Source organism: Gossypium hirsutum, chromosome A07 (genome assembly GCF_007990345.1).
Source record: "Gossypium hirsutum isolate 1008001.06 chromosome A07, Gossypium_hirsutum_v2.1, whole genome shotgun sequence".
NCBI classification, from domain to species: Eukaryota; Viridiplantae; Streptophyta; class Magnoliopsida; order Malvales; family Malvaceae; genus Gossypium; species Gossypium hirsutum.
Window position 1 is genome coordinate 51,801,844 of NC_053430.1, and position 24,924 is coordinate 51,826,767.

A 24,924-nucleotide genomic window follows, 5' to 3' on the forward strand; every position below is an offset into this window, starting at 1 on the left:
CATGAACCACTAAACTCGAGGATGCAACATCTCAACAGATCCTCAAGTATCTGAATTATCCGCTCAGATTGACCATCGGTTTGTGGATGAAAAGCGGTGCTAAAATGCAGCTTGGTACCCAAAGCTTCTTGTAATTTCTTCCAAAATCGCGAGGTGAATCTCGGATCTCTATCCGACACGATAGAAATAGGTACCCCGTGTAATCTCACAATCTGAGAAATATACAATTCAGCTAGTTTATCTAATGAAAAATCCGTACGAACGGGGATAAAGTGAGCCGACTTAGTCAGTCTATCCACAACAACCCAAATCGCATCTTTCTTACTTGCCGATACTGGCAACCTAGATACGAAATCCATTGTGACTCGATCCCATTTCCATTCAGGTACCATGATTGGCTGGAGTAAACCCATAGGCACTTGATGTTCCGCCTTTACTTGCTGACATATTAAACACTTCAAAATAAAATCAGAAATGTCTCGTTTCATACCATGCCACCAAAACTGGCGTCTCAGATCATTGTACATTTTCGTACTCCCCGGGTGAATTGACATTCGGCTACAATAGGCTTAATTCAGAATCATCGAAATGAGTTCTGAATTTCTTGGAACACACAACCGACTTCTGAACCTCAAACAATCGTCATCATCAATTTGAAATTCGGATTCCATATTCGGAACACATTCAGCCCGTTTTGCAACCAATTCATCGTCGACTTTCTGAGCTTCACGAATTTGATGAATCAATAATGGTTTGGCCTTTAATTCAGCTACTAACACATTGTCGGGTAGAACAGACAAGTGTACATTCATCGCTCGTAGAGCAAACAGTGATTTCCGGCTTAAGGCGTCCGCAACCACATTAGCCTTTCCCGGGTGGTAATCAATGACAAGCTCATAATCTTTCAACAACTCAAGCCAACGTCTTTGTCCAGATTTAAGTCTCTTTGAGTCATCAAATATTTGAGACTTTTCTGATCCGAAAATACATGGCACTTCTCACCAAATAAGTAATGTCGCCATATTTTCAAGGCGAATACGATGGCAGCTAATTCGAGATCATGGGTCGGATAATTTTTCTCATGTGGCTTTAATTGTCTGGACGCATAGGCTACAACTCGACCTTCTTGCATCAACACGCAACCTAACCCAAGTAGGGAGGAGTCACTATAGATGACAAACTCTTTGCCTGATTCGGGCTACACTAAAATTAGGGCTTCAGTCAAATAAGTTTTCAGTTGATCAAAACTTTTCTGACATTTTTTCCGTCCATTCGAACTTAATATCTTTTTGAAGTAGCTTCGTCATGGGTGTGGCTATCATCGAGAAACCTTTTACAAACCGTCGGTAGTAACCGGCGAGTCCCAAAAAGCTCTAAACCTTAGTAATATTTCTCGGAGGCTTCCAGTTAAGTATGGCTGAAATTTTACTCGGGTCAACTCGAATACCCGATGCAGATACCACATGGCCCAAGAAGCTAACCTCTCTTAACCAGAACTCACACTTACCAAACTTAGCATATAACTGCTTATCCCGTAAAATTTGCAACACTAATCTCAGGTGCTCAGCGTGTTCGGTCTCATCTCTTGAATAGACCAAGATGTCGTCAATGAACACAACTACGAACTGGTCCAAATACTGCCTGAAGATCCGATTCATCAAATCCATAAATACCGCAGGGGCATTAGTGAGCCCAAACGGCATCACTAAGAACTCGTAGTGGTCATATCTCGTTCTGAAAGCAGTTTTGGGTATATCCGAATCTCGAATTCGCAACTGGTAATAACCCGATCTCAAATCTATCTTTGAAAACACTGAGGCTCCCTTTAGTTGATCAAACAAATCATCAATACGTGGTAACGGATATTTATTCTTTATCGTCATTTTATTCAGCTAACGATAGTCAATGCACAACCTCATGGTTCCGTCCTTCTTTTTCACAAACAATACTGGTGCACCCTAAGGTGAGAAACTTGGTCGAGCGAAACCTCTATCCGTCAACTCTTGTAACTGAGCTTTCAACTCTTTTAACTCGGTTGGTGCCATACGATACAGAGCTATCGAAATTGGCGTAGTTCCAGGTACAAGCTCAATACCAAACTCTACCTCCCGAACAGGTGGTAAACCCGGTAATTCTTCAGGAAAAACATCCGGGTATTCACAAACCACCGGCACAAATTCGAGTTTCTTTTCTAATTCTTTGTCATCAAGTACATACGCAAGGTATGCTTCGCACCCTTTTCTTACATATTTCTGGGCCAACATTGCTGATATTACAGCTGGCAACCCCTTTAAGTCCGTAGACTCAACTCGGATTATCTCGTTATTTGCGCACCTCAAATCAATAGTCTTGCTTTTGCAATTCACAACCTCATCATGCACGGTCAACCAATCCAAACCAAGAATAGCATCAAATTCATCAAACGGCAAAAGCATCAAGTCCGCCGGAAAACAGGAATCTCGAATTACTAGGGGGCATTTCTTACACACTTTGTCGACAAGCACGTAACGACCCAAGGGATTTGACACTCGAATTACGAACTCAGTAGACTCAATAGGTAAAGTCTTACTAGATGCTAAGGTTTCGCATATATAAGAATGAGTAGAACCAGGGTCAATCAAAGCAATCACATTAGTATCAAAGAGAGTAAAAGTACCGGTAATAACATCTGACGAGGAAGCATCCTCGCATGCGCGTATAGCATAAGCCCTAGCAGGAGCACGAGCCTCAGATCTGGTCGCAGCATCTCTAGATCCTCTCTGACCACCACTAGCATTTCTCGTGTTTCTAGATGGTCTACCTCGAGCAGTGGTAGCACTCAGTTTCCCACTCTGATTTACATTTTGTTTAGACGATCTCAGGCAATCTTTGATAAAGTGGTCAACTGACCCGCACTTGTAGCAGGAGCGGTCATGGAATCTACAACTTCCAGAATGCCATTTGCCACAATACTGGCACTCTGTTCTATCTTGACGATCATTTCCCACACTGGCGACCGAAGTGACTCGTGCACTCGAAAGGGGTCGATCGTGATCTCGTCTAGAAAAGCCCGAAGTGTCTCTAGACCGGCCTAAGCCATCTCTAAATTTCTTCGATGACTGTGGGAAGGGCTTCCCCGAAGACCTCTTACGAAACTCCCTTGCTTCCGCCTTAGCTTTTCTTTTCTCCATACTGAGCTCCTCGGCTTTGCAAGCTCGCTCGACAAGTGCCACAAATTCTCAGATTTCCAAAATGCCAACATACAGCTTTATATCATCATTCAGTCCATCCTCGAAACGTTTACACATTACGGCTTCTAAGGAAATACATTCTCGTGCGTACTGGCTAAGCCTTACAAACTTTCGTTGATAGTCGGTAACCGACATGGAACCTTGTTTAAGTTCAAGAAATTCCTTCCGTTTTTGATCCATAAATCTCTAACTGATATACTTTTTTCGAAACTCGGTTTGGAAAAACTCCCAAGTTACTTGTTCTCTAGGCACAACAGAAGTCAACGTATTCCACCAATAGTAGGCAGAATCACGTAGCAAGGAGATAGCACACTTTAGGCACTCATCGGGTGTGCAAGATAGCTCATCGAGTACCCGAATAGTGTTGTCTAACCAAAATTCAGCTTGCTCGGCATCATCACTATCCGTAGCCTTAAATTCAGTAGCCCCATGTTTTCAAATTCTGTCAACTGGGGGTTTATGTGACCTTATTTGGTCAGATACTAGAGGTATGGCAGGTGCGGGGGTTGTGTTTGTCGGGAATGGAGGTTGTGGAACAGCCGTATTAGTTCGAATGTATCGGTTGAACCAATCATTCATCACGCTATAGAAAGCTTGTCTAGCTTCATCTTTCAGATTACTAGCATTAGGTTGAGAGTCCGCCGGTGCTGTCCCTTGTGCGGGAGCAGGCGCTACATTCTCAAGATCATCAACTACCGCTTGGTCGGGATCGGGATCCATTACTATAAATAAACACATTTCAATTGTCAGAAATCACCACGCTATCAAATAAATCACATAAAGGCATGTATAGCTAGACCCAACGTATTACGGTAGTCCTAGAATCGACTAAACCGTCGCTCTGATACCAATTTAAATGTAACACCCCGCATCCGAGACCACTGCCGGAGTCGGACACGAGGGGTTAACGGCTTAAACCACTCATTTTCACAGTCCATTTTAAAAATTTCCAGCCAGTTGGCTAACTGCGTCATTGTCACTTTAAAAATCATATCTTGAGTTCCAAAACTCAAAAATCAGTTTCGTAATTTTTTCCTACAACTAGACTCATATGTCCATCTATAGATTTTTTTCTAGAATTTTTGGTTGGGCCAATTAGTACATTTTATTAGTTAAATTCTCCCCTGTTACAGGGTGCGACTACACTGACCTTCATGCATTACGACCTGGATATCTCCCTGTACAGGGCTTCAATACTGATTCAGTTTGTTTATATAGAAACTAGACTCAAAAAGGGATCTATACATACATGGCATGACTTCTAAATGTCTCTGGTTAATTTATATTGAATTTCCAAAGTCAGATCAAGGGATCCAAAAACTGTTCTGCCCCTGTCTCACAAAAACTTTAACATCTCATAATATATTGTTCATATTAACGTTTCGTTACTTTCCTATGAAAATAGATTCATCAAGGTTCGATTGCATAATTTATTCACTATTTAATTCCATTCCTAGTATTTTTAGTGATTTTTCACATCCACATCACTGCTGCTGCCAGCATCTATTTTTAAGGTAAACTTTACCTATTTCATGATCCTTCATGGATCAACTAGAGTTTGTCATACATATATCAAAAGTGATCATGAATAACCATTCCCATGGCTAACCATTGCCAACATTTCCATACCTCTCGACGGGCAACATACAAAACGATTATAATGCTATGATCAAAGTATATTTAAGCCATTTTCGCATGGCTATCCAAATTTACACAATACCGAAGGGTTCATGACCAACAACAAAAGGGTGGTCCTATACATGCCATTTCAAAGTTCAACCAAAAGTATACCAAAAGGAGCTTTGATAGTGTGGGTGACTTCGACTTCAAAATCCCGAGTCCGATAGCTGAAGAACCAAAATCTATAAAACAGAGAATCAAAGAAACGGAGTAAGCATTAAATGCTTAGTAAGTTTTGAGCAAAGAATTTAGACACAACCAAAGTATAGCATTCATGTAGCTAAACAGATAATTTCATATGCACAAATTTTCAATATCATACTTACTTCACATTACCAACCCTTATATTCATACATAAAGATCAACTTAGCCAAAGGCCTGTAGCTCATTTATCAACTGAGCGAATACTTATTTGTAAGGGCTCAACTAATTCAAAGCACATACGAAACATACCTCAATGTTGGGATGTTACAAGCGTATTAACTGAAATTTTTATAGCAAGATCATTCATTCCCGAATCACGTACTTTCGAAATTTAACCGGATATAGCTACTCGTTCAAATGCCTTCGGGACATAGCCCGGTTATAGTAACTCGCACAAATGCCTTCGGGACTTAACCCGGATTTAGTAACTCGCACCAATGCCTTCGGGCTTAGCCCGGAATTAGTAACTCGCACAAATGCCTTCGGATCTTAGTCTGGATATGGTCACTTAGCACAAAGCCTTCAGGACTTAGCCCGGACATCATTCGAATAACCATGCACATTTAACAATAAATCATGACACATTCGTATTTCATTTTCATTAGCAAAACTCAAACACAAGACACTTATCACTCTTGCAATTTCGGCTCAATAGCCACACACAAAGAGCATGATTTTGATTTGCTTAAAACATGATCTAATCAAATCATAATTTAAGCTCTATTACTCAAGAACTTACCTCGGATGTTGTCGAACGATTTCGATGGCTATTCGACCACTTTTTCCTTCCCTTTATCGGATTTAGATCCCCTTTGCTCTTGAGCTTAATTAAACAAATAAATTGATTTAATCATTTGAGCATCGAAAAGAGGAACACAAGGCACTTAGCCCATATTTATACATTAGACATTAAAGTCACATACATGTGAAATAATGCATCAACTCAACATATTAACCCACACTCCCTTTTAGCCGATTGTCCTAACCAAGATAAAGGCATCAATATGCTTGCCTCTAACTGAATGTATGCAACACTAATCTTCTCATGTGGCCGAGTATGCATGTATATGTTGAGGCCAATTATAAGCTTAATACTTCCCACAAGTATGGTTACTTGTATTGGTTATATACCGTTTTGTTTCAAATTCAAAACTCGGCTAATACGCATTTATACACTAGTAATCAAATACTAACATTTTGCATTTTATCTTACTACCATTTCACATCTACTTTCTACCATGGCCGAATGCATCAAGACACCATTTACCCTTGCAAGGCATAAATTTCATCATCAAAACTAACAAGGTTATAATCCCATGACCGAAACCCCTAACAACACCAATTAAAATACTTCATGGGTTTGAGGTAAAACCAAGAAAGAAACTCATGAATATCGAGATATAAGCACTAACATTGTTCATCTAGATTTAGCATGACACAACATCCATCACCCTTATATTTACCATAGCCGAAAACCTTACTCATTCCAAAAATTCAAATCTCAACTTGGTCACAAAAATAACTTGATATCTCACCAACACAACATCAACACCAAGCAAGAATGATGCATCCATGGTCGAGTGTCATTTCCATCACATAGCAAGATTTAGACCATGGGCTAGGTAGAACTCAAGCTAACAACTAAAACATGCATGCATCTCATGGAACATCATCAAACATACCTTAGCCTAGTTACATGCATGGCCGAACCTCTTCAACCTTTCTTCTTCCTTCCTCCTTAAAATTTTCGGCCAAGGATGAACCAAAGGATGAACTTTTTTTTTTGTTTTTCTTTCCTTCAACTCACGGCAATGGGGGGGACAATCACACACATCCTTTCGTTTTTTTTTGTTTCTCATCCTACTAACACTAATATTTTATTGCCCATGCTCTTTATTTTATTAATCCTTACATAATGTATTACCCCAACATGTTTATGACATGTTTTTAGCCATAACACCTTGTCCACCCATGCTCATGGCCGGCCACTACATATTAGGGGGGAAAATTGACATGCAAGTCCTCCCTTTTGATTACATGCACTATTAGGTCCTTGTAGATTAGCCTATCACATTTCAAAAATGTCACCCATAAGTCCTTTTGACTAAATTCACATGCAATTTACTAAATCGAAGCCTAAAACTTTCACACATTTATAATCACATATTTTAGACAATAAATATCACATTCAAATAATTTGGTGACTCGGTTTAGCGGTCCCGAAACTGCTTTCCGACTAGGGTCACTTTAGGGCTGTCACAATTCTGGTGTCCTAGGCGTAGAGGAACAACACCAATCCATCCCGAACTTGGTGGTTAAACTCTACTGCGGTGACGATACTGTAGGAGAGGTCCTGCAACAAAATAGCTCGATGCCAGGATGATAATGGAATAGAATAAATATTAATCCTTTCTCCGAAAGAATCCACCCAAAAGGGGAGGTATTCCAATGCAATAAAGTTACATAGTGTCCATTTTTCGTTGATAAAGGGGTATTTCCATGGGTTTGCCTTGGTATCGTATTCATACTCTCGTATTGAATGATCCCGGTTGCTTGCTTTCTGTTCATATAATGCATACGGCTCTAGTTGCTGGTTGGGCCGGTTCAATGGCTCTATATGAATTAGCTATTTTTGATCCCTCCGATCCCGTTCTTGATCCAATGTGGAGACAAGGTATGCTCGTTATACCCTTCATGACTCGTTTAGGAATAACCAATTCATGGGCCCCTACTTTATGATATAATGAAAGGCATGCTTGATAGCAAGATTAGATCACATAAAGTCAACGAAGGAGGTGGGTTCATTAACAACTCACAGATGAAAAAATGGCAAAAAAAAAGCATTCACTCCCCTTCTATATCTTGCATCTATAGTATTTTTGCCCTGGTGGATCTCTCTCTCATTTAATAAAAGTCTGAAATCTTGGATTACTAATTGGTGGGATACTAGGCAGTCCGAAACTTTTTTGAATGATATTCAAGAAAAGAGTATTCTAGAACAATTCATAGAAGTAGAGGAACTCTTCCTGTTGGACGAAATGAGAAAAGAATACCCGGAAACACATCTACAGAAGATTCGTATAAGAATCCAAAAAGAAACAATCCAATTGATCAAGTTAATAATATTTATATTATTATATTTATATTAATTGCTAATAATTTGTAATTTGATTAATTGATAAGCATTTGAATTGTTATATAATTTCTATTGTTAATTGGTTTAGTAGTGGAATTTGATAAAATCGCCCTGAACTGAAGAAAGTATCAATCTGTATTTTATTTTTCTAACTTAAGAAAAAAAATGATAAATCTAGATACGATCCTAGATGTATGTTTTCTATTTTCTATTTGATATTGGTTGACACGGGTATATAATTCATGTTATATTGTTGAATAACAAGCCTTCAATTATCTAGTTCTAGATAATTTGTGCGCTTGGGAGTCTCTGATGATTAAATAAACCAAGATTTTACCATGACTGCAATTTTAGAGAGACGCAAATGCGAAAGCCTATGGGGTTGCTTCTGTAACTGGATAACCAGCACTGAAAACCGTCTTTACATCAGATGGTTTGGTGTTTTGATGATCCCTACCTTATTGACCACAACTTATGTATTTATTATCGCCTTCATTGTTGCTCCTCTAGTAGATATTGATGGTACTCGTGAACCTGTTTCTGGATCTCTACTTTACGAAAACAATATTATTTCTGGCGCCATTATTCCTACTTCTACAGCTATAGGTTTGCACTTTCACCCGATCTGGGAAGCGGCATCTGTTGATGAATGGTTATACAATGGCGGTCCTTATGAATTAATTGTTTTACACTTCTTACTTGTGTAGCTTGTTAAATGGGTCGTGAGTGGGAACTTAGTTTCCGTCTGGGTATGCGCCCTTGGATCGCTGTTGCATATTCAGCTCCTGTTGCAGTTGCTATCGTTTTTTCTTGATCTATCCAATTGGTCAAGGAAGTTTTTCTGATGGTATGCCTCTAGGAATCTCTGGCACTTTCAACTTCATGATTGTATTCCAGGCTGAACACAACATCCTTATGCATCCGTTTCACAAGTTAGGCGTAGTTGGAGTATTCGGCGGCTCCCTATTCAGCGTTATGCATGGTTCCTTGGTAACCTCTAGTTTGATCAGGGAAACCACAGAAAATGAATCTGCTAATGAAGGTTACAGATTCGGTCAAGAGGAAGAAACTTATAATATTCTAACAAATGGGATTGACTGTTGGTAACGGAATCCTTATATCGAATATCGAAACTCTAGAAAGGATGCAAGATATACCTATTTTTTTATAGGTATAATAATGAAAAACTATCTCAGAAAGGACGAACCAAACCCGTATTTTTTTTTATTTCTATTATATGCAATATCAATTTATATTTATATGAAAATATAAAAAATAAAAAAGAATTGTTGTGAATCGATTCCAAGTTGAAGAAAGAACTGAATAGAATAGTCATTAATCAAATCATTCACTCCATAGTCTAATAAATCTTTTGAAAAATTGATTAATCGGATCCCTCGGTCTATTAGTGAACTATCTCTCCAAGGATTGTGAAAGATGTTCCACTAGAAATATTCTTGTTATTGCTTCGACTTATATTCCCCAAAAAGTGGATCCCACTCTAATAGCCCCGAATAAATTAAATACATGTATTAAGATACGAAGGCTTCTTATTCCACAACAACAAAAGCACTTTTTCACTCTTTCATATACTAGGGGATTTCACTTGGAAAAGAAAATGTTTCATACTAATGGATTCGGGGTTAAGAAACTATGGAAAGAAATAGTTATTATAATTTGAAATATGTTGAGCTATATGCATGGAAACATGAATATACATAAGTAACGTGTACTTTTACTAATATGTTTAAAATGATTTGCTAATTATGAAACATGCTACAATGGAGAAATTATGGCCGCTAGACTGAAAGTCGAGTAATGTTAAATTATTTTGATAAATAAAAAAGAGAAAACAAGTGAATAGATTATATTACAACCTTGAGATTTATAGCTATTTTTATATTAACTTGTGTTTATATTGTCAAGCATAGTATATGACTAGCATGAGTTGCTCATTGTTTTCATATGGACTTACTAAGCTATATAGCTTACCCCCTTTCCTTTCCCATCTTATAGGTTGATTTAGCTAGCTCAGGTTGGAGATCGTCGGAGATGCCATCATACTATCAAGCTATAATCTGGGAATAAGTGAACACAAGTATTTTAAGTTTATGGCATGTATAGGGACTGTCTTTTGATTAATTATGTCATTATTAATTTGGCCAAGTGTGTTGGCTTATAGTGATTTGGTGATTCATTTTGTATATGGCCATGAGATATGTTTCATATTGATTATTTGGTTGTAAACCTCTTCATATATGCATGCATGTGCCAAGGTCATACATGATGTGGTTAAAATTGTTTACCATGGATGAATTGTAGATGTGACTATGGATGTTTGATGATGGAATTGTGAGTGAGTGGCATGATAATAACTAAGACATGAGTATGTTAAATGGAAGTTGATAAACCGTAATTTATACATATTTTTATCCCATGCTTAGCACATTTATGGATGATTTCTCCTTAGATTTGGTGAATTCGATGCTCCTAATCCTTTAATTTCATGTTTTATACTTAGGTGAGCATAGGAGAGTAAAAAGAGCGAGAAACGGGCCAAAAACGGAGAAAATAGGCCAACATGGGAAATCAACACGGCCTGGACTTCCTTACACGGGTAGGCCATATGGCCGTGTCCATTTGGTAGAATCAAAGCACGAATCACACGGGTAGACCACACGCCTGTGCCTATTTAACAGCCTTGACCACGGGCTGAAGCAATCGCACACGGGCGTGTCCCTGCCGAGCCCAAGTATAGTCCTATTAGAAAAAAGCCACTTTTGAGGGCTTTTAGGCATTTTAAAGCCTATTTAAGCACATGAGGAGGAAATTAGAAGACACACAGAGTATGAGGCAAGGAATTACTCAAGGAAAGCCGGTTGATCCATCTCAAAAGCCGGATTCATCGTCAAGACTGAAGATCTCCCTTCAATTTCCTTCAGGAGTTTTGGGTTTTCTTTATGTTTTGTTATCTTTATTCTTTTGAGATGTTTTCTTTCATAATTATGAACTAAACCCCGTAAATACCTAAGGGGAATGAAACCTAAGACAGATCTTATTATTATTATCTGAATTGTATGATAAATATTTGACTTGTTCTTAATTATGTGTTCTTAATTCTTGTTCTGATATTCTAGGATATTGATTCATGTTAATACGCTTATTCAGAGGAGCAAAAGTCCCTGTCTAAGAGTAAATTTGTCGTAATTAAGCGGAGTTGATTGCATGCCTAGAGATAAGGTGACAAGAATTTGCCGGATTAGGGTGAAACCTAATAAGGGAGTCCATAGATCGAGTTAATGTAACACTAGGGTGTTAATTAGAAAGAGATTTCCATTAATCAACCTAGGGTTAGACGTTATTAGTCTCAAGAGAGATAATAATATAACTTAAGGATTTCTACGGATCAAGTCGAATGAATAAATCGTCTGATTCAGAGTTAAATAACAAGTGAAGTCTAGGTGGATTTTTCCTTGGGTATTGTCTTAATCAATCGAGTTTTTCCTAAAAGCTTTTGCCCAATTTTCTCTCTGTGCACCCTTAGCTTAGTTAATTAGTTTAGATAAATAAATCCCTTAATTTTTAGACTAGATAATAAAAAGAAAGTACTTACTAGTACTCTTGGTTCCTTTGGGTTCGACAATTCAGTCTTGCTAAAGCTATACTACTGTTCGATAAGTGCACTTGCCTTCATCGTGATAATAGTTAGTTTCAAGAAAGATTAATTATAAATTTTTAAAACCTATCGCGAATATCACGTATCATGTTTTTGGCACCATTGTCGAGGAACTAAGATATTAGAAACACTCGATTTTTATTACTTTAGCCATTTTACTTTATTTGCAATTTAAATTTTTATTTTATTTGCTAATTCTCTCTTTTATTCACTTCTGGCAGGTTTTTTATATTGTATGACTAGAAGAAACCCATCGGGACCATTACTTTTTGATAATGAGATCAATCGCACAGCTCGTAGAAACCGAAGAGAAATAAGGCAAAGCTTAAGATACACACAGGAATAGCAAGAGGATGATATTCAAACCACAACCAAGGAGATGGCTGAAAATTAGGAAAATCCGCTACCTTCTGCGATTGCCGCTGATCCAGTAAATCAGAATCATGCTCCACGCACTATGTATGATTATGCTAAACCAAATTTAATAGGAAATGAGTAGAGTATAGTTAAGCCTGCTATTGCTGCAAATAATTTTGAACTGAAACCTAACACGATTCAAATAATACAACAATTTGTTCAGTTTGTTGGTTTGCAGGATGAGGATCCAAGCACCCACTTGGCGAATTTTCTGGAACTCTGTGACACATTTAAAATCAATGGCGTCTCTGATGATGCCATTCGCCTTCGGTTGTTTCCCTTTTCATTGAGGAACAAAGCTAAACAGTGGTTGAACTCGTTACCAGAAGGTCAATCACTACTTGGGAACAATTGACCGAAAAGTTTTTACTTAAGTATTTTTCGCCGGCTAAAACGGCTAAATTAAGGAATGATATCTCTAGATGCATGGGAGAGATACAAGGATCTGTTGAGAAGGTTCCCTCACGATGGGTTACCACTCTAGCTACAGGTTTAAACTTTTCACAATGGGCTGAATCCTTCGACTAGACAAATGGTTGACGCAGCCACTGGTGGGACTATCAATAATAAGACACCTGAGGATGCTTATGAATTTATAGAAGAGATGTCACTGAATAAAGATCAGTGGCAAGTCATGAGGACAAAGCCAACTAAAGCAGCCAGCATTTTTAACGTCGATTCGGTCACTATGCTCTCTAATTAGGTAGAACTTTTGAATAGAAAAATTAACGGTTTTCTTGGTTCTTCACAGGTTCACCCAGTAATGCAATGCAATGCAAGTGGAGGAGGGACGAGCAATTCAGAATACCCACCTTTTGGCCACATCATGGAAAACGAGCAATTAGATTATATGGGTAATAATCCTTGACCTCAAAATAATCCTTATAGTAACACTTACAATGCAGGATGGAGGAACCACCCAAATTTCTCATAGGGAGGCCATGGGAATCAGAGACCACCACTACCTCCAGGCTTCCAACAACCACCTTACCAACAAGAGAAAAAGCCGAACCTTGAAGAGATGATGTCAAAATTTATTTCAGTCGTGGAAACCCATTTTCAGAACACTAAAACTGTAACACCCCGAACCCGAGACCGACACCGGAGTCGGACACGAGATGTTAACAAACTTTGAAAAATTTTTCCAGACACTGCCCAGTCTGAGTACTAGTCACTTCAAAAATCATATCTTGAGTTTCACAACTCAAAAATCAGTTTTGTGATTTTTCCCTGAAACTAGACTCATGTCCCCACCTATTTATTTTTTTCTAGAATTTTTGGTTGGGCCAATTAGTACAGTTTATTAGTCAAAATCTCCCATGTTACAGGAGTCGACTACACTGACCTTTTCCCATTACGACTTGGATATCTCTATGGAAACTAGACTCAGAGAGGAATCCATACATATATGGTATGACCCCTAATTATCTCTGGTCAATTTATAGTGAATTTCCAAAGTCGGAACAGGGAATCCAGAAACTGTTCTGGCCCTGTTCCACAAAAACCCGAATATCTCTTACTGTACTGTTCCTATGATTGTTTCGTTACTTCCATATGAAAGTAGATTCATCAAGGTTCGATTACATAATTTATTCACTATTTAATTCCACTCCTACGAATTCTTTTGATTTTTCCAATCCACACCACTGCTGCTATCAGCTTCTGTTTTCAAAGTAAACCTTACCTAATTTGGGGTTTCATGGACCAACTAGGGCCTTGTCATACATAAGCCCACATATGATCATACTTAGCCATTCCAGTGGCTGATCATTTGCTCAACACTTCCATTCCAACTATAGTTACATCATGAAACCATCTATACATTCATAAACACGAATGGTCTAATGCCATACTCCACTTCTACAAGCCATTTTCGCATGGCTGTACACTTATACATTTCATAAAGTACTCGAAAAACAACAATGGGTAGTCCTATACATGCCATATCAAGATTCAACCAAAATAGTACCCAAAAGAGCCTTTGATAGTGTGGGCGACTTCGACTTCAAGATCCCGAGTCCGATAGCTGGAGAACCAAAAATCTAGAAAACAGAGGAGCAATGTAACGAGTAAGCAATTTATGCTTAGTAAGTTTGAGCAAGGAATTCCAGCATAAACAAAGAATATCACACATTTAGCTGAACGGAATATTTCATACCACGCAGTTTATCGATATTAAACTTGCTTCACAACATTAACAACCCTTATGCACATACACAATAGACTAACTTAGCCGAAGGCCAATAGCTCGTTTATCAACTGAGCGAACATTTATTTGTAAGGGCTCGATTAAATTCAACACATACGTAACATATCCCCATATTGGGATGTTTTTCGAGTATTCGCTGGAATTTTACAGCAAGCTCATTCATTAACAAATCACGTACCTTCGGGATTTAACCGGATATAGCTCCTCGTTCAAATGCCTTCGGGACATAGCCCGGATTTAGTAACTCACACAATGCCTTCGGGACATAACCCGGATTTAACAACTCGCACGAATGCCTTCGGGACTTAACCCGGATTTAATAACTCGCACGAATGCCTTCGGGACTTAACCCGGATTTAGTATCTCGCACAAAGGCCTTCGGATCTTAGTCCGGATATATTCACTTAGCACAAAGCCTTCGGGACTTAGCCCGGACAGCATTCAATTAATCATGCACATTCACATTTCATTATCATTTGCGAAACTCAAACACAAGGCACATATCGTCCTTGCACATTCGGCTCAATAGCCACACATAGAGCATGATTTAATCACATCGAAATTTAAGCTCTCTTACTCAAGAACTTACCTCGGGTGTTGTCGAACGATTCCGCTAGCTATTCAACCACTTTTTCCTTCCCTTTATCGGTTTTATTTCCCCTTTGCTCTTGAGCTTAATCAAACAAATAAATTGATTTCATCATTTAGGCATCAAAAGATGAACACAAGGCACTTAGCCCATATTTATACATTAGACATTAAAGTCTCATACATGCAAAAATCATGCATCAACACAACATATTAGCTAATTTCTTTCCCCTTGGCCGAATATGCATGTCCATTTTTGGGGTCGATTTCAACACTTAATACACACATATACACACTAGTAAAGCATCCTCCCCCTTTTCATCAATTTAACACATGCATTGCTCATTAACATGCAAAGTTACATTCGGCCTTAGCACACATCTTGCTAGCTGATCCTTCTCCATTTAGCAACCAATGCACATATGTGCTCACACAAAAATGCTAAAAAGGAGGTTCAAGAATCATCAAGCCATCATCACATGCATCATTAACAAGCTTCATATTTTGCATGCAATGGCATTAACACAACCTCCACCTAGGCCGAATCTTAACTCATCCTCATGCCTCATCACCACAACATCAAACATCAACCAAGAATGATGCATCCATGGTCAAGTGCCATTTCCATCACATAGCAAGATTTAGACCATGGGTTAGGTAGAACTCAAGCTAACAACTAAAACATGCATGCCTCTCATGGAACATCATCAAACATACCTTAGCCTAGCTACATGCATGGCCGAATCTCTTCACCTTTCTTCTTCTTTCCTCCTTAAAATTTTTGGCCAAGGATGAACCAAAGGATGAGAAAATTTTTCTTTGTTTTTCTTTCTAGTTTTGGCAAGCATGAAGATGAGAAAAGGATGAACAAAATTCCCCCTTTCTCTTCTTTAGCTCACGGCAATGGGGGGGGACAAACACTACACACACATTTTTTCTCTTTTGTTTTCCATTTCTTTATTACCCATACTCCTTATTTTATTCTTCCATTAACAAAACATGTTTCATGACATGTTTTGCCCATCATTCCTTGTCATGGCCGGCCACTACTCATTAGGGGGGAAATTTGACATGCAAGTCCCCCCCTTTGTCCACATGCACTAATAGGTCCTCACACATTGACCTATCACATTTTTGAATTTTCTCACATAAGTCCTATTGACTAAATTCACATGCAATCAACCAAATCGAAGCTTGAAATTTTCACACATTCATAATTACATATTCTACACAATAAGTATCACATTCAAACATTTTGGTGACTCGGTTTAGCGGTCCCGAAACCACTTCCCGACTAGGGTCAACTTTGGGCTGTCACAACTCTCCCCCACTTAAGAAATTTTCGTCCCCGAAAATCTTACCGGTAAATAGGTTTGGGTATCGTTCTTTCATCGAGCTCTCGGTCTCCCAAGTAGCTTCCTCGATCCCGTGTTTGAGCCATAACACCTTTACTAGCGGAACTCTTTTGTTTCGCAACTCCTTCACTTCACGAGCTAGGATACGCATCGGTTCTTCTTCATAGCTCATGTCGACTTGAATTTCAACCTCCGATGGGCTAATTATGTGCGATGGATCAGATCGATAGCGTCGAAGCATCGAAACATGAAAGACGTCATGAATCTTTTCAAGCTCCGGGGGCAAAATCAATCTATACGCAACCGGACCAACTCGTTCGGAGATTTTGTACGGCCCAATGAATCTTGGGCTCAACTTGCCCTTACGGCCGAACCTGAGTATCTTTTTCCAAGGTGAAACCTTAAGGAACACTTTGTCTCCCACCTGATACTCGATGTCTTTTCGTTTCAAATCTGCGTACGATTTCTGACAATCCGTGGCTACCTTCAGACTTTCACGGATTACCTTTACTTTCTGTTCAGCATCTCTAATCAAATCAACTCCGAAAATTTTGCTTTCACCGAGCTCGGTCCAAAACAATGGTGTACGGCATTTACGACCGTACAAAGCCTCGTAAGGTGCCATCTTAATACTTGATTGAAAACTATTGTTGTAAGCGGATTCAATCAAAGGTAAATACCGTTCCCATGAACTACTGAACTCGAGGATGCAACATCTCAACATATCCTCAAGTATCTGAATTATCCTCTCGGATTGACCATCGGTTTGGGGGTGAAAAGCAGTGCTAAAATGCAGCTTGGTACCCAGAGCTTCTTGCAATTTCTTCCAAAATCGTGAGGTGAATCTCGGATCTCTATCCGACACGATAGAAACAGGTACCCCGTGTAATCTCACAATTTGATAAACGTACAATTCAGCTAGTTTATCCAATGAAAAATCCGTACGTACGGGGATGAAATGAGCCGACTTAGTCAGTCTATCAACAATAACCCATATCGCATCCTTCTTACTTGCTGACAAAGGCAGTCCGGACACAAAGTCCATTGTGACTCGATCCCATTTCCACTCGGGTATCATGATCGGCTGGAGTAATCCTGAAGGCACTTGATGTTCCGCTTTCACTTGTTGACATATTAAACATCTCGAAACAAAGTCAGAGATGTCCCGTTTCATACCATGCCACCAAAATTGACGTTTCAAATCGTTGTACATTTTCGTACTCCCCGGGTGAATTGACATTCGGCTACAATGGGCTTCTTTCAGAATCATCGAAATGAGTTCTGAATTCCTTGGAACACACAAACGATTTCTGAACCTCAAACAATCATCATCATCAAATTGAAACTCCGATTCCTCGTTCGGAAAACACTTAGCCCGTTTTGCAACCAATTCATCATCGACTTTCTGAGCTTCACGAATTTGGTGAGTCAATAATGGTTTAGCTTTTAATTCAGCTACTAACACACTGTCTGGTAGAACAGACAAATGCACGTTCATCGCTCGTAAAGCAAACAATGACTTCCGGCTTAAGGCGTCCGCAACCACGTTAGCCTTTCCCGGGTGGTAATCAATGACAAGCTCGTAATCTTTCAACAACTCAAGCCAACGTCTTTGTCGCAGATTCAAGTCTCGTTGAGTCATCAAATATTTGAGACTTTTGTGATCCGAAAATACATGGCACTTCTCACCAAACAGATAATGTCGCCATATTTTTAAAGCAAACACGATGGCAGCTAGTTCGAGATCATGGGTTGGATAATTCCTCTCGTGAGGCTTCAATTGTCTCTACGCATAGGCCACGACTCGACCTTCTTGCATCAATACGCAACCCAACCCAAGTAGGGATGCGTCACTATAAATGACAAACTCTTTACCTGATTCGGGTTGCACCAAAATTGGAGCTTCAGTCAAATGAGTTTTTAGTTGGTTGAAACTTTTCTGACATTTCTCCGTCCACTCGAACTTAACATCCTTTTGAAGTAGCTTCGTTATTGGTGTGGCTATCATCGAGAAACCTTTCACAAACCGTCGGTAATAACCGGCGAGCCCCAAAAAGCTCCGAACTTCAGTAATATTTCTCGGAGGTTTCCAGTCAAGTATGGCTGAAATTTTGTTCGGGTCAACTCGAATACCCGACGCAGATACCACATGACCCAAGAAGCTAACCTCTCTTAACCAGAACTCACACTTACTGAACTTAGCATATAACTGCTTATCCCGCAAAATTTGCAGCACTAGCCTCAGATGCTCAGCATGTTCGGTCTCATCTCTTGAATAGACCAAAATGTCATCAATGAACACAACTACGAACTGATCCAAATACGGTCTGAAGATCCGATTCATCAAATCCATAAATACCGCAGGGGCATTAGTGAGCCCAAACGGCATGACTAAGAATTCGTAGTGACCATATCTCGTTCTGAAGGCAGTTTTGGGAATATCTGGATCTCGAATTCGCAACTGATAATAGCCCGATCTCAAATCTATTTTGAGAACACTGAGGCTCCCTTCAGTTGGTCGAACAAATCATCGATGCGCGGCAACGGATATTTGTTCTTTATCGTCACTTTATTCAGCTGACGATAGTCAATGAACAACCTCATGGTTCCGTCCTTCTTTTTCACGAACAATACTGGTGCACCCCAAGGTGAGAAACTTGGTCGAGCGAAACCTCTATCCGTTAGTTCTTGCAACTGAGCTTTCAACTCCTTTAACTCAGTTGGTGCCATACGATACGGGGCTATCGAAATCGGCGTAGTCCCAGGTACAAGCTCAATACCAAACTCTACCTCCCGAATAGGTGGTAAACCCGATAATTCTTCCGGAAAAAACATCCGGGTATTCACAAACCACCGGCACAGATTCGGGTTTCTTTTCTAATTCTTTGTCATCAAGCACATATGCAAGGTATGCTTCGCACCCTTTTCTTACATATTTCTGTGCCAACATTGCTGATATTACAGCTGGCATCCCCTCCAAGTCCGCAGACTCAATTCGGACTACTTCGTTATTTGCGCACCTCAAATCAATAGTCTTGCTCTTGCAATTCACAATCGCATCATGCGCGGTCAACCAATCCAACCCAAGGATAACATCAAATTCATCAAACGGCAAAAGCATCAAGTCCGCTGGAAAACAGGAACCTCGAATTTCCAGGGGACATTTCTTACACACTTTGTCGACAAGCACGTAACGGCCCAAGGGATTTGACACCCGAATTACGAACTCAGTAGACTCAATAGGTAAAGTCTTACTGGATGCTAAGGTTTCACATATGTAAGAATGAGTAGAACCGGGGTCAATCAAAGCAATTACATTAGTATCAAAGAGGGTGAATGTACCGGTAATAACATCAGGCGAAGAAGCATCCTCGCGGGCACGTATAGCATAAGCTCTAGCAGGCGCACGGGCTTCGGATCTGGTTATATCATCTCTAGATCCTCTCTGACCACCACTAGCATTGCCCATATTTCCAGATGGTCTACCTCGAGCAGTGGTAGCACCCGGTCTCCCACTCTGATTTGCATTCTGTCCCGACAACCTCGGGCAATCTTTAATGAAGTGGTCCACTGATCCGCATTTGTAACAGGAGCGGTCAGGAAATCTACAACTCCCCGAATGCCATTTACCGCAATATCGGCATTTCGTCCTGTCTCGACGTTCATTCCCAACACTGGCGACCGAAGTGCCTCGTGTACCCACAGGGGGTCGATCACGATCTCGTCCAAAAAGGCCCGAAGTGCCTCTAAACTGGCCCGCATCATCTCGAAATCTCTTCGATGTCTGTTGAAGAGACCTTCCCGAGGACCTTTTACGAAACTCTCCAGTTCCCTCATCAACTCTTTGCTTTTCTTTTCTAAGCTCTTCGGCTTTACAAGCTCGTTCAACAAGTACCACGAACTCTCGTATTTCAAGAACGCCAACGAACATCTTTATATCTTCATTCAGCCCATCCTCGAAGCGTTTACACATAATAGCTTCGGACGAAACACATTCCCGAGCGTATTTGCTAAGTCTAACAAATTTTCGCTCGTAATCAGTAACCGACATGGAGCCTTGCTTAAGCTCAAGAAATTCCTTCCGTTTTTGATCAACAAATCTCTGACTGATATACTTTTTCCGAAACTCAGTTTGGAAAAACTCCCAAGTTACTTGCTCTCGGGGCACAATAGAAGTCAGAGTACTCCGCCAATAGTAGGCAGAATCACGTAGCAAGGAGATAGCACACTTTAGGCATTCATTGGGTGTACAAGATAGCTCATCGAGTACCCGGATAGTGTTGTCCAGCCAAAATTCAGCTTGCTCGGCATCATCGCTATCCATAGCCTTAAATTCAGTAGCCCCATGTTTTCGGATTCTGTCAACTGGGGGCTTATTTGACCTTATTTGGTCCGTTACCGGTGGTATTGTAGGTGCGGGGGTAGTATTTGTCGGGAATGGAGGTTGTGGAACAGCCATATTAGTTCGAATGTATTGGTTAAACCAATCATTCATCACGCTATAGAATGCTTGTCTAGCTTCATCATTCGGATTACTAGCATTAGGTTGAGAGTTCGCCGGCACTGTCCCTTGTGCGGGAGCAGGCGCTACACTCTCAAGATCATCAGCTACCTCTCGGTCACGATCGGGATCCATTACTATAAATAAACACATTTACGATGGTCAGAAATCACCACACTATCAAGTAATTACATAAAATGGCATGTATACCTAGACCCAAAACATTACGGTAGTCCTAGAATCGACTAAACCGTAGCTCTGATACCAATAAAAATGTAACACCCCGAACCCGAGACCGACACCGGAGTCGGACACGAGATGTTAACAAACTTTGAAAAATTTTTCCAGACACTGCCCAGTCTGAGTACTAGTCGCTTCAAAAATCATATCTTGAGTTTCACAACTCAAAATCAGTTTTGTGATTTTTCCCTGAAACTAGACTCATGTCCCCACCTATTTATTTTTTTCTAGAATTTTTGGTCGGGCCAATTAGTACAGTTTATTAGTCAAAGTCTCCCATGTTACAGGAGTCGACTACACTGACCTTTTCCCATTACGACTTGGATATCTCTCTGCACAGAGCTTCAATACTGATGCGTTTGTTTCTATGGAAACTAGACTCAGAGAGGAATCCATACATATATGGTATGACCCCTAATTATCTCTGGTCAATTTATAGTGAATTTCCAAAGTCGGAACAGGGAATCCAGAAACTGTTCTGGCCCTGTTCCACAAAACCCGAATATCTCTTACTGTACTGTTCCTATGATTGTTTCGTTACTTCCATATGAAAGTAGATTCATCAAGGTTCGATTACATAATTTATTCACTATTTAATTCCACTCCTACGAATTCTTTTGATTTTCCAATCCACACCACTGCTGCTATCAGCTTCTGTTTTCAAAGTAAACCTTACCTAATTTGGGTTTCATGGACCAACTAGGGCCTTGTCATACATAAGCCCACATATGATCATACTTAGCCATTCCAGTGGCTGATCATTTGCTCAACACTTCCATTCCAACTATAGTTACATCATGAAACCATCTATACATTCATAAACACGAATGGTCTAATGCCATACTCCACTTCTACAAGCCATTTTCGCATGGCTGTACACTTATACATTTCATAAAGTACTCGAAAAACAACAATGGGTAGTCCTATACATGCCATATCAAGATTCAACCAAATAGTACCCAAAAGAGCCTTTGATAGTGTGGGCGACTTCGACTTCAAGATCCCGAGTCCGATAGCTGGAGAACCAAAAATCTATAAAACAGAGGAGCAATGTAACGAGTAAGCAATTTATGCTTAGTAAGTTTGAGCAAGGAATTCCAGCATAAACAAAGAATATCACACATTTAGCTGAACGGAATATTTCATACTACGCAATTTATCGATATTAAACTTGCTTCACAACATTAACAACCCTTATGCACATACACAATAGACTAACTTAGCCGAAGGCCGATAGCTCGTTTATCAACTGAGCGAACATTTATTTGTAAGGGCTCGATTAAATTCAACACATACGTAACATATCCCATATTGGGATGTTTTTGAGTATTCGCTGGAATTTTACAGCAAGCTCATTCATTAACAAATCACGTACCTTCGGGATTTAACCGGATATAGCTCCTCGTTCAAATGCCTTCGGGACATAGCCCGGATTTAGTAACTCACACAATGCCTTCGGGACATAACCCGGATTTAACAACTCGCACGAATGCCTTCGGGACTTAACCCGGATTTAATAACTCGCACGAATGCCTTCGGGACTTAACCCGGATTTAGTATCTCGCACAAAGGCCTTCGGATCTTAGTCCAGATATATTCACTTAGCACAAAGCCTTCGGGACTTAGCCCGGACAGCATTCAATTAATCATGCACATTCACATTTCATTATCATTTGCGAAACTCAAACACAAGGCACATATCGTCCTTGCACATTCGGCTCAATAGCCACACATAGAGCATGATTTAATCACATCGAAATTTAAGCTCTCTTACTCAAGAACTTACCTCGGGTGTTGTCGAACGATTCCGCTAGCTATTCAACCACTTTTTCCTTCCCTTTATCGGTTTTATTTCCCCTTTGCTCTTGAGCTTAATCAAACAAATAAATTGATTTCATCATTTAGGCATCAAAAGATGAACACAAGGCACTTAGCCCATATTTATACATTAGACATTAAAGTCTCATACATGCAAAATCATGCATCAACACAACATATTAGCTAATTTCTTTCCCCTTGGCCGAATATGCATGTCCATTTTTGGGGTCGATTTCAACACTTAATACACACATATACACACTAGTAAAGCATCCTCCCCCTTTTCATCAATTTAACACATGCATTGCTCATTAACATGCAAAGTTACATTCGGCCTTAGCACACATCTTGCTAGCCGATTCTTCTCCATTTAGCAACCAATGCACATATGTGCTCACACAAAAATGCTAAAAAGGAGGTTCAAGAATCATCAAGCCATCATCACATGCATCATTAACAAGCTTCATATTTTGCATGCAATGGCATTAACACAACCTCCACCTAGGCCGAATCTTAACTCATCCTCATGCCTCATCACCACAACATCAAACATCAACCAAGAATGATGCATCCATAGTCAAGTGCCATTTCCATCACATAGCAAGATTTAGACCATGGGTTAGGTAGAACTCAAGCTAACAACTAAAACATGCATGCCTCTCATGGAACATCATCAAACATACCTTAGCCTAGCTACATGCATGGCCGAATCTCTTCACCTTTCTTCTTCTTTCTTCCTTAAAATTTTTGGCCAAGGATGAACCAAAGGATGAGAAAATTTTTCTTTGTTTTCTTTCTAGTTTGGCAAGCATGAAGATGAGAAAAGGATGAACAAAATTCCCCCTTTCTCTTCTTTAGCTCAGGGCAATGGGGGGACAAACACTACACACACATTTTTTTTCTTTTGTTTTCCATTTCTTTATTACCCATACTCCTTATTTTATTCTTCCATTAACAAAACATGTTTCATGACATGTTTTGCCCATCATTCCTTGTCATGGCCGGCCACTACTCATTAGGGGGGAAATTTGACATGCAAGTCCCCCCTTTGTCCACATGCACTAATAGGTCCTCACACATTGACCTATCACATTTTGAATTTTCTCACGTAAGTCCTATTGACTAAATTCACATGCAATCAACCAAATCGAAGCTTGAAATTTTCACACATTCATAATTACATATTCTACACAATAAGTATCACATTCAAACATTTCGGTAACTCGGTTTAGCGGTCCCGAAACCACTTCCCGACTAGGGTCAACTTTGGGTTGTCACAAAAACTGCACTTAAAAATCAACAAGCGTCGATCCAAGGACTCGAGAATCAAATTGGGCAGCTGACTAAGATGATTTCAGAAAGACCACCAGGAAGTTTACCTAGTAACACCAAACCCAATCCAAAAGAGCATGTGAAAGTAGGTACACTAAGGAGTGGGAAAGTGTTAGTTGAATTCGAAAAGAAGCCACCACAAGAAGCTGAAAGAGACAAAGAAGAGGAAGAAAAACCTAAAAACAATGATAATCCAATGCCAAAGGAATATGAACCACCAACCCCATATCCAGCAAAGTTGAAGAAAGACCGCATGGATGCACAATTTGGTAAATTTCTTAAACTTTTTAAACAACTGCATATTAACTTACCTTTTGTTGAAGCTATATCGCAGATGCCTACATATGCAAAATTTTTAAAGGAGCTTCTAACAAATAAAAGGAAGTTTGAAGGCTTATCTACGGTGGAACTTAATGAGGAGTGTTCGGCCATACTCCAAAATAAACTGCCAACTAAACTGAAAGACCCAGGAAGTTTTAATATTCCCTACTTAATTGGTAGTTTGAATGTTGATAAGGCACTAGCTGATTTAGTGCTA

General features: G+C 39.7%; 1 pseudogene; it reads left to right on the forward strand.

Annotated features, from left to right (window-relative positions):
* The first annotated feature begins 8,503 nt into the window (after window positions 1-8,503).
* LOC121232287 (photosystem II protein D1-like) lies at window positions 8,504-9,420 on the forward strand (annotated as a pseudogene).
* The last annotated feature ends 15,504 nt before the right edge of the window (window positions 9,421-24,924 follow it).